General features: G+C 49.1%; 1 protein-coding gene across 1 annotated transcript in view; it reads right to left on the bottom strand.

Annotated features, from left to right (window-relative positions):
• The window catches only part of LOC144770961 (uncharacterized), a 49,210-nt gene extending 37,252 nt beyond the window's left edge, over positions 1-11,958 (bottom strand). Inside the window, exon 1 of the mRNA XM_078655817.1 lies at positions 11,821-11,958. The gene's annotated coding sequence lies outside the window, so the exon portion shown is untranslated. The remainder of the gene's footprint in view (positions 1-11,820) is intronic.
• Positions 11,959-12,163: the final 205 nt, after the last annotated feature.

Below are 12,163 nucleotides of genomic sequence, written 5' to 3'. Positions count from 1 at the left end.
CCGGAGCTCCACTAAGGGACGACCGCCATGCACGGTAGTTGGCCACGCCCCCCCACTGAAGCGTCACTTAACGTGACGGTCTCAATTAGTGCTTCCGACTCTACACTTGAATTCTGAATATCCGATAGAAAGCTGTTCTTGATTGCTCTTTGGAGGTTTTATCTTGTTCCACACATGTATGCATGTGTACAGCGCACACCTGGCCAATAAGCAGTGGAGTGCCGTATAGGGGCAAAGGCGAATATAAAGTCAACAAGTGATAGGAGAGGCGGGTCCAGAGAGCAGTAGGGTACTCTTACTGCACTGGCAAGAGTGCTTGCATGATTATTTTTTGTTTGTCTTTGCCCACTGACCCCCTTAATTAAATGCTGAACTTGTTCATCTGTTTGGGCGCTGCTCAACCAGAGATGTATCTGGTCTCTGTCCATGTCTGTGAGGTTGAGAATGGGTCTTGTTTGTGTTCCTGTGCTCTGCTGCTTTTACACTCTCCGTGGGTTCAAGGCGCGTCCCTCCACCCCTGAATTGATCTAGTAATTCCTCTAATGTTTTTTACACCACATCTCCCAGTGTTCTCACAGCGCGCCCAAGAGGGTTTTTTTTGTTGTTAGTTTCTGTTGCTGGACTTCAAGGTTGCTTAGTCTCACAATCCTAGTGCCCAACCGACAAGGCTCCAACAGTACCAACTCCTCTGAGTTTATTACGTTTGTATCCATATCTTGCAGGCCGTCTATTGTCCTAGAACATGTTGGAGTCTTTAATATAATGCATTGTAGAGTATGTGCTAATGCCACTCACCACTGGTTCCTGGAGTTGCATAGGTGCCTCGCGTCTTGTTCAATACATCACTGCAAGCTTTTGACTTTCCTAAGCTGCTCATCTGGTTTCATCGTGCTGCCTCCCAGCACACAAGGTTTATTTATAGTCTTGCAGCTTTGGATTTCTATAACCCAGTTATTCTGTTGGCTTTGTATTTTTAATCGCTAGTAGGCAGTCATTCCAGGCCTCGTTATTCTGACATGTATGGACTGTGGCTTACTTCATCCGTGACGGCGCCTTCTCTAAACGTATTTGTCTCATTTCTTGGCCGGCTCGCACCACTCTGGTGAGTCTGGTCTGCTTCTTGGGGAAGGTGTCCCCATTTCATTCCTCTCCACCAATCCAGTCTCGCAACATCAAAACGCAACTGTGCCCTTCAGTCAGCCCGTACTCCAAGGCTAAAAGGGCGAAAGTAGCCAGACCACTTCAAGGGGAGACCTGCGGCACATCACGGTTACGCTTACCTACTGGTTTTTCCAGCCAACACATAAATAGAAGGCATTGTCATTTAACAATGCCAATGGCTCAATTCTTGCAAATGTCCCGTCCCATTTTACTTGCGTGCTTTTTCAAAATAAATGCTTACTTGTCTCGATGGCAACTGCATTTTCCCAATGACCAGCCCCGGGCAAACAGCTGCTCTGATAGACGAACAGATGCTTTGCAGCTCATGTGGCGACCCGCGCACAATAAGAAATGCGGCCACTAATATTTAATGAATTTTTAAAAACTAGTTGCGTAGCTCGTGTGCAACAACACGCGCGGCCGCCATGATTTATTGTTAAAGTAGAAAAAAAAAAGTTGGGCGACCCGCATGCAACACAACGTACGGGTGCCATTATTGAATGTTTGTCAATGGCCTTGAGTTTCATTAGGTTAAAGCCATTTGCTTTGCTATACAAGAGCATTAGCAAAGCAATGGCTTTAACTTAATCAAAGGCGAGACCTATTGCATTTTCAATGCTTGTTTCTACATGTGAGCATCCCGGTTACAAAAGATGGTCCTGAATTGCCACATAATTCCAGGGCACTGGCTATACTAGATACCCAGGCGGGGAGATAAAGCATGCTTTATTGGTGGATTGTTGAGCATCTCTTTGTTAATGGCACAAAAACTTATCACAGACACTATAGATAAAGTGCCTCACAACACCCAGAGTCAAAAATAACAAACCTGGGCCATAAAACACACCAAGTATGGAATAAACACACTGAATCCATAAATGACGAAAAGAAAATACAGGAACTTTAAAACTGAGCCCAAATCCACCCGCTCCAAAAACAGCAACCAGGATCAGAGCAAACTGTTCAGATCCATCTGGAAACATATCTTCTGGCTCACAGAGAAGACATGTACCCATCGAAGCCTCTGACACTCAGCTATGTACCCATCGAAGCCTCTGATACTCGGCTATGTACCCATCGAAGCCTCTGACACTCGGCTATGAACCCATCGAAGCCTCTGATACTCGGCTATGTACCCATCGAAGCCTCTGATACTCGGCTATGAGCCCATCGAAGCCTCTGATACTCGGCTATGAGCCCATCGAAGCCTCTGATACTCGGCAATGAGCCCATCGAAGCCTCTGATACTCGGCTATGAGCCCATCGAAGCCTCGGATACTCGGCTATGAGCCCATCAAAGCCTCTGATACTCGGCTATGAGCCCATCGAAGCCTCGGATACTCGGCAATGAGCCCATCGAAGCCTCTGATACTCGGCAATGAGCCCATCGAAGCCTCTGATACTCGGCTATGAGCCCATCGAAGCCTCTGACACTCGGCTATGTACCCATCGAAGCCTCTGACACTCGGCTATGAACCCATCGAAGCCTCTGATACTCGGCTATGTACCCATCGAAGCCTCTGATACTCGGCTATGTACCCATCGAAGCCTCTGATACGCGGCTATGTACCCATCGAAGCCTCTGATACGCGGCTATGTACCCATCGAAGCCTCTGATACTCGGCGATGAGCCTGGGCACAGATGCGTCATCCGATCATCTGTGCGGTTCTCAAATACAGTTCCAGAAAGGGACTTGAGCAGTTTAAAAACACATAAGAGAAGAAAATAATGTATGGCTTGAAGTTCACAATCAATAACCTGTCACCGCCATGAAACCAGGAGCACTGGACTTGCCATACTACTCCTCTCCATTCCTATGGAGAGGAGGAGCTTTAGATGCCCAGAGTTGTGGTCCAGTAAAGAGTTTGACTAAAACGGCACTTTACTATTTGTACTAATTTAAAAATTATTGTTTCACTCTAATCCTCCAAGTACTCAAGGTAGACAGGTAGGTGACATTTCCTACAAAATCTGTATAAATTAACTATTATTACAAAAGGTTTTACAAAATAGATAGGTTATTTGTTGATTTTCTAAGGGGCCAGCTTTTTAGTATTTCAGTTTAAATAGGAAACGTGGCCCCTTGACGCTCTACTCTTCTGTGAGTGGCATCTGCATGTAGGCGCTACCACCAGCAGTTTCCCTTTACATCTAAACTGCTGTAAATCACTTTGGAGCGGCTGCAGGCAGAGATTAGGGCTCTATGGTTGCCATTGAAACTGACCCTGAAGCACACACTTGCAAATGTGATTGACTACTGGTATGACGAGGTCCCTGCCTGGAGGGACTACCCTTCTGTTGGGGACCCTGTTGTTCAACTAGGTCTTAATAAAAGGAACAAAGAATTACAAAATGTTGTGAGGCATGGTCTCAGACACCACCGTGGTGTCGAGCTTCATCAATCGTCAGCTTTGAAGCCCAAAGAGTTCCCTGAAGGCGTGTGGTGCCCTGTCTTTGCAAGGTGTTTAGGAGAATCCAGTTTTAGGCACAAATTTTAGCGGCCTTCGCCGGGATATACCCTTTAAGGGCCTGATTCTGATGCGGGTTAGAAAGCTTCCTGACCGAATCGGTTTGGAAATGGTTTCCGACAAACTCGGATCGGGAGAGTCCGACCGACGGAGTACGATGCATCAGGATGCTTCCAGATACGATTTGGTTGGACTCCCAATCACTTCAATGGGAGCATCGGTTCCTGCCCGCATCATAATTGGGCCCTGGGTCGGGAAGACACGTTCCTGATCAGATTTGGAAGGAGCAAATGCCATTAGGAGGCCTTCCTAACCGCATCAGAAACAGGCCCAAGGTGGGAATGCTTTCCTAACCACACCAGAATAAGGCCCTAAATGTTGGATGGTATGAAGATCATTAAAACCATAGGTAATGCATCAGAATGGTAATTACTCCCTGATCTAGAGGGTCAACATTTTCAGCCTTAAGATTGGCCCCGGAATGAGGTCCCTCGCTTTCGGGTGGACAGGGATCCCCCGTTTCCTACTGTACGTTACTGTCACCATTCATTCATATTCCAGCATGCCTGCGTTGTATAGCCACTGATATGTTTCTAGAGGTCCCTTGCCCATATACGAGGGCCAAATGGAGGAGTACAAGCAGGGGAGCCCTGCGTTCACACGTTCATCAGTGGTCTCACCCTGCGGCCGCACACCGATCCCCACCAGTCTCCTCCAGACTGAAACGGGATCATCTGGTCGAGACGACCAGTGTCCCTCCTTCAGCATGAGCATCTTGCAGTAGAGCAGGTTTTACTCCGTCACTGATGGATTACGGAGTACTACAGACATTCTCCTTTGACTAATAACATTCTAAAGTGCATTACGTTCATTCATCTTTGTGCAAAGTAACAGAATTTCTCCCTTCACAACAATCAAGCGAAAAAGCCAGAGGACTACGACAGCTGGGGGCCCCAGCAAAGAGTCCCCTGAGGCTAGGCGGTTGCAAGGTTTCCAGGTGCCCCACGTGACCAGGGCAATCATTGCTCCTCTCCCAGGCCTCTAGCAACACATGAAGTATGGGAGTTGTAGGTCTCCTTCCAATCCCACTAACATCTCAAAACAAAGATCCGTAAAAGGAACGGGGTAGGACCGCAGCATGACAACCTTGGTAATGGTAACCACGAGCACCCGCAACCCCACCAGGGAGCAGCCCCTTGACGGCAACGGAGGAGATTTCGACGAAAAGATCACAATTATGGATTTGAAAACTCACATGGTCCTATACCATGAACACTGTAATGAAAATCAATTTAGAGTAAACACAGATCCTGCCAGTGTTGGGGGAGATGGGGGGGGGGGGTTGTGCTCTGCGTCTTGTACACAGGACGGCAACCTCTGTAAATGTTACTCCAGGAGACTAACAGCAGGAGAGACAGTCTGTCTGCGTAGGATCCAGTCTGGGAGCTGACTCCTCCGTGCTGGTTTGTGTCACAGACAGGCATCCCTCCACAGGCACTGACCCTTCATCCACAACCCTGCAGCAGGCACTGCCGCATCAGAGGAGCGGTCCTTATGGATACGCAGGGAGTGCTTCACAAGCAGCTGCGTGGGGTCTCTGACCTGCAAGACCTGGGAGTCAGCTACAGTGCATGGGCTCTCAGATCTAGGGTGGGGCAAGTAATGGAGCTTTGGAATAACCCTATCCAGGCCCTTTTCCCTCCTCCCCTGGCTGACTGACCAGAGGAACACCTGCTGACCAAAGTCCTAGAAACATACTGTGACATTAGCCACTAACCAGATGTGACAGCTGGAAACACAGGCGAGATGTGCGTTCTCTTTCTAAGGTCTCTGTGGAACGTTAAACGAACCCGGGAGTCAGTGTTCTTGGAGAGGAGTGCAAAGGGACCCGAGGCACCACAGGAGACCCAATAAGTAAACCCCTGGCTCTCCTTCCTCAGACTTGCAAGGACCAGTCATGCTAGGGGTGTCTTAGACTGCCTGCTGCCTGCCTCAGTATGCTCCTAATGCTCACGAACAAGTGTTCTGGACAGATAGTTTCCAGCGGACTTCACCTGAGTATTCACCCACAGCACAACCTGTGAGCAACCCAAGAAGGAAACAAGCAAATTTCGCAAAACTAAAAACTGGACTGGCAGTGGATGAGTGATCGCAGGATTGGTGTTAGCAGAGCTGTTGCCAGTGTATTCCTTCAGGCACCCCAGCTACGTCTTTGACAGCCCTTCGCTTGGTAATATTAATTCCTGTGTGAAACGGTTACATTAAATTACAAGTCCCAGAATGCAGTGTGTTGGAGGCTAATAGCCAGGAGCGGCATAAGTTGTCACACATGACATCTGGCCAGTTGGCAGCTATGCCAAAGGTCTGCTCTGAGAGAGGACGTCACTGGCACAGGAACCAGGCCCTGGAGAAAGAAGGTAGAAGGAGTTTGTGATGCCTCAATGAAGAGGGAGTGGAGGCTCCCTAAGGAGGCTGGATTGAGGGAGTGCTGAAGACATCCAAGGAGAAGGGAGGGGTGCAGAAGGAAAGAGAAGGGAAAGGGTGCCGCTGACACCTAGAGTGACGCCTCATGACGCTTAAGTACAAGTAATGTTGCATATTTCAAAATGGAGTGAGCGGTACAGTAACACAGAGGGGGAGGGCTTGGAGGGCGCGCGCGCTACAGGAGGGGGTGTTACTGGAGCCTGTAGAGAGGACGGCCGGACCTGCAAAGAGTGTCCCAAGGACCAGGTGTAGGAAGCACTCAAGGGGCCGAGAAGCATAGACAGTTGTGAGAGCCTGATGCGAGGATGCTCTGGATAAAAGTGTCAGATAGACGGAGTCCCAGGTGCTGGTAGGGTCTGGAGGGAGGAAATGACTTTACTGAGTCTTCGGTGGTGGCCGGGCCTGGGTGGAGTGAATGTCTGTAGTGAGTCCCAGATGCCTGAAGGCCCTGGGGGAAGGGAATGACTACACGGAGTCCCAGGTGCTGGAAGTCCTGGAGGGAGGAATGGCTACACTGAGGCCTGGTAGAGAGGTCCTGCAGCCAGGAACGGACACATTGCGCTCCTTTACAACTCAGAGAGTCGGGCTCTTTTACTGCTGTGGTGATCTCAGATACTGCTGGGGACAGTTTGTCTATTTGGGCTTCATGGCGGGCGAGTCTGCCCATTGGCGTGTCAAGACTGAGCTTGTCATGAAATGTTACTTAAAGTGTCATGCATGAAAGGTACAAACATGTCATGTCACTTATAAGCCCATCAGAAACATGGAAAAGCCACACTCTCCAAAGCCGCTAAGTTTCCCAGGTTCATTTGTGATGTGCTCATCAAGTCCGGCCATTTTCTTTGAATTTTGGGACTTGTAGTCGTGTTTTAGAATGGATTCAAAACAATCATTGTTAAATGCATTCGGTTGCGCTTATGGGATTAATAATAAAACTGTTTTTGTTGTAAGTTGTAGCTTAATGAACAGTTGTGCAATATAAGTTACTGAAATTATAAAAGCGGTGTCGGGGCCACTACATGCCACATATAATGCACAGCTGCAATGACGCACATGAGTGTGCGGTGTCGGAGCCACTACATGCCACATATAATGCACAGCTGCAATGACTCACACGAGTGTGCGGTGTCAGAGCCACTACATGCCACCTATAATGCACAGCTGCAATGACTAACACGAGTGTGCGGTGTCGGAGCCACTACATGCCACCTATAATGCACAGCTGCAATGACTCACACGAGTGTGCGGTGTCAGAGCCACTACATGCCACATATAATGCACAGCTGCAATGACTAACACGAGTGTGCGGTGTCGGAGCCACTACATGCCACATATAATGCACAGCTGCAATGACTCACATGAGTGAGCGGTGTCAGAGCCACTACATGCCACATATAATGCACAGCTGCAATGACTAACACGAGTGTGCGGTGTCGGAGCCACTACATGCCACTTATAATGCACAGCTGCAATGACTAACACGAGTGAGCGGTGTCAGAGCCACTACATGCCACATATAATACACAGCTGCAATGACTAACACGAGTGAGCGGTGTCAGAGCCACTACATGTCACATATAATACACAGCTGCAATGACTCACATGAGTGAGCGGTGTCAGAGCCACTACATGCCACCTATAATACACAGCTGCAATGACTCACATGAGTGTGCGGTGTCGGAGCCACTACATGCCACATATAATGCACAGCTGCATTGACTCACACGAGTGTGCGGTGTCGGGGCCACTACATGCCACATTTAATGCACAGCTGCATTGACTCACACGAGTGTGCGGTGTCGGAGCCATTACATGCCACATATAATGCACAGCTGCAATGACTCACACGAGTGTGCGGTGTCGGAGCCACTACATGCCACATATAATACACAGCTGCATTGACTCACACGAGTGTGCGGTGTCGGAGCCACTACATGCCACATATAATGCACAGCTGCATTGACTCACACGAGTGTGCGGTGTCGGAGCCACTACATGCCACATATAATACACAGCTGCATTGACTCACACGAGTGTGCGGTGTCGGAGCCACTACATGCCACCTATAATACACAGCTGCATTGACTCACACGAGTGTGCGGTGTCGGAGCCACTACATGCCACCTGTAATACACAGCTGCAATGACTCACACGAGTGTGCGGTGTCGGAGCCACTACATGCCACATATAATACACAGCTGCAATGACTCACACGAGTGTGCGGTGTCGGAGCCACTACATGCCACCTATAATACACAGCTGCAATGACTCACACGAGTGTGCGGTGTCGGAGCCACTACATTCCACCTATAATACACAGCTGCAATGACTCACACGAGTGTGCGGTGTCGGAGCCACTACATGCCACCTATAATACACAGCTGCAATGACTCACACGAGTGTGCGGTGTCGGAGCCACTACATGCCACCTATAATACACAGCTGCAATGACTCACACAAGTGTGCGGTGTCGGAGCCACTACATGCCACATATAATGCACAGCTGCATTGACTCACACGAGTGTGCGGTGTCGGAGCCACTACATGCCACATATAATGCACAGCTGCAATGACTCACACAAGTGTATTAGTCAATACTGGAAATGCTATGTAAGACAACGAGATTAACTAGGTCTTACATTTGCAGAGTGCTTGTTCTGAAGGAACTCAAAGTCAGGATTTAAAACGTGTGTAGGCCATTCAGAACTCAGTGGTTGGAGATGTCTGTACTAAAAAGTATCTGGCACTACAAAGGAACCCCTTGTAACAACCTTAGAAAAGTAAACGGTTGAGACAATGGTATGATTCTTGCAGTGTGCATGCAGCTGCTTGATGCCAGTCCATGAATCGCTGAGCTATATTACAAAGAGTGTAGCTTCTGACATTCAGGTAAACAGGATGTCTGCAACTAAAATAGTTACCCCATCTGTATAAAGTAAAAATCTGGGACCTGACTTTTGCACATTGTATTTCCAGCAGTCACATTAATCCTCTATGCTATGATGTGTGAAAACTGAATAGAATGCACCAAGTTCTCTCCAGCAAGTACTTTAACCACCAGAGTTATTTTACCATTATCACACCCTGGAAAATAAATGTACGAGTTGACTGTTTTTGATCAAGTAAAAAACATAACAGAGTACAAAAAAATGTGCTGTAATGTTAAAGCGACAAGCGGATTATACACATGAGGGGATGAATGAACAAACAATTACATGAATGGTTCAGAATCTCCGGGTCGACATGAAAAGCATAATGCCATTACCTGTCGGGTAGTGCACCACAGTTCTAGAGTGTTCGAAAACGAGATCCTCTTTCACATGCAGGTTTCAGTGTGAAACAAGGTTCAACTCAATGTACGGTATTCATTCGGTAATAGCATGTTAATCCACGGCTTACTGATAGTAATCACGGGTGTGGCAATGCGAAGAAACAAGAACAGTACCAGTGTTCATACTCTCAAATAATGGTAATGTACCGCTGGCCGACAGGGAACATTCAAATAATGCTAAACGCTGTCATAATGTGGTGATAAAACAAATATCCAATAGTGCCTGTGACGTTGCAAGTGCATTAAAACATATTATTCTGGATGTGTTGGCAGCAATGTGGCTTACCAAAAAGCACATGAAGCATTTCATAAAAAAGCAAATAATCAGGCATTGGAATTAGAAATATTTGAAGAAAAGTACACGAAGCAAGATGCAAAACGCAGCCTGTGACAGTAAACAGTATGAAGAAAAACCAAAGGAAATGATGGACAAAGCGTCGACAATACGAGCACTCACCCCCAGTCAACTGATCTGGGTTTAATCCATCACCGTTCTTTAGCCACTCTGCCCCCCCAATTCAGACTTGGCCATATGCAAATCAGTCTGACCCTGTGCCTCATGTGAACAGTCCAGCCCCAACTGCCAAGCCATGCCTTCCCTGGACCGGAAACAAGCTACCGAGGACTGGTTTCTGGCATTTCAGCCTTCTTCAGCCCGGCTTGCTTGAATCCAGTGGCAAAGTGAGCAAGGGTATGCTCAGACTTGAGTCCCTTGCTCACTTTGCCACTGGATTCAAGCAAGCCTGGCTGAAGACGGCTGTAATGCCAGAAACTGGTCCTGGGAAGCTTGGTTCCGGTCCAGGGAAGACATGGCTTGACAGTTCGGGCAGGACTGTTCCCATGAGGCACAGGGTCAGACTGGTTTGCATATGGCCATGTCTGAACTGGGGTGGCGGAGTGAGCTAAAAAACGGTGATGGATTAAACCCATATCAGTTGACTGGGGGTGAGTGTTTGTATTGTCAACGCTCCGTCCATCACCCCCTTTTGGTTGTTCTTAGTAAACAGTATGAAGCCTTACCCAAAAAAGTAGTTTGAAGCACCATGCGAATGGTGATGAGTAGTTAAGCCATGGGAAACTGATAAGAGAGAACAGCTTACAACCAATACTAACTGAGGAAAACAAACTGGCAAGCACACGGACCAATCAGAACTGAAGGCGGGATGCAAGTTCCATTTAAGATATATTAAATACAATAGAATTCACAAGCACAGCGTAAGCAAATTTAAAACGGAATACAAGTCCTAGAATTCAAAGAATAAACACGGCTGGAGCAACACTTCACCAGGACTGGGATGGCACATCACCAAGACTGGGGGGGCACATCACCAAGACTAGGGCAGCACATTACCAAGACAGGGGGGCACATCATCAAGACTGGGGGGGGGCACATCACCAGGAGCGGCATAGCACCATGAGCGGGGTAGCACAGCACCATGAGCGCGGCAGCACAGCACCAGGAGCAGGGCAGCACAGTTTCATGTCTTGGGCAACACATCATGCCCAGATGTTTTTATTTATTTATGCAGTTTTATATAGCGCGGACTTTACCCGAAGGTGTCAGAGCGCTTCACAAAAGGAACAGACATGGAACATAATGAGAAACCTTACAAAAGCATACGTTACGTTACAAAAATAATAGTGACATTTAGAAGAAGTGGTCATGTGACCTGCCAATTGTATTGTGGGTAATCCAACTTCCAATTCTATTGAGATGAACACAATCAGTGTGCACATGAAAGGGAGGGTGATCCGTGGAGGGGTGAAACCGGGGAACCACCGGCCTCTGCCCCAGCATGGTTCCTTCTGCCTGGGACCGCAGGTGGGGGGGGGGGGAGGGGGGCACACGACCTGAGGTGGGCCGCTATCAGGCGGAGGATGGGAAGCACTGCGAGGGGGGGGGGGCACCTCTCACTGCTCTACTCTCCCGCACCGATGGGGGCACCTCTCACTGCACCAGATCACCCCCACAGGGGGGGCACCTCTCCTCACCTCCTCCCATGGGGGCACCTCTCACTGCTCCAGATCACCTCCATAGGGGGGGGGGCACCACCCCCTGCTCTAGGACCACCCTCCCCCTGGTAGACTGCACTAGTTCATGCAACAAAGGAGAAGATGTGGTGTAAGGGCCAGAGCTGCAGACTTCAGAGCTGGGGTGCCAGGTCCGAGCCTCTGCGTCTGCACAACATGCTGTGATTCTGGGCACATCACGTCATCTCCCTGCGCCTCCCAGAAATGATTGTGTGTTTGTGAAATGGAACCGGTGCTCATGTAAACCCGATGACTCTGCCCTTTGGAGGTCCCTGGGTGAGACCCGCGAGCCCTTCATTGTACATCATCTGGCGACGAGCCCAGCAGGGCGCGAGGGCACCTACCGTGCGGGGAGAGGGGGCGCTCCTGGTCCTCGCCGGCCTCGGGGGGAGCTGGAGACCCCTGGGCGCTGGGAGGGGGTAAGGGGGGGCGTAAGAAGTGAAATAGCGGCCAAGGACTGGAGGGGCGGGCCTCAGTGACCCGACTGCGCATGCTCAATCCCGTGACACGTAATGTTGTGTGGCCAAGACCCCATACAGCGCATGCGCACATCCAGCCTTTTCTGTCTGACCCACGCATGCGCACCTACAAGGTCTGCGACACGGCACTATGGCACATGCGCAGACAGTACTTGTGCCGTCGTAGGCCACGTGCTGCGCATGCGCACCCGCCGAGACATTCACCGTC

Source organism: Lissotriton helveticus, chromosome 7, assembly GCF_964261635.1.
Source record: "Lissotriton helveticus chromosome 7, aLisHel1.1, whole genome shotgun sequence".
In the NCBI taxonomy this organism is placed as follows: Eukaryota; Metazoa; Chordata; class Amphibia; order Caudata; family Salamandridae; genus Lissotriton; species Lissotriton helveticus.
This window is presented reverse-complemented; position numbering and strand designations above follow the sequence as displayed.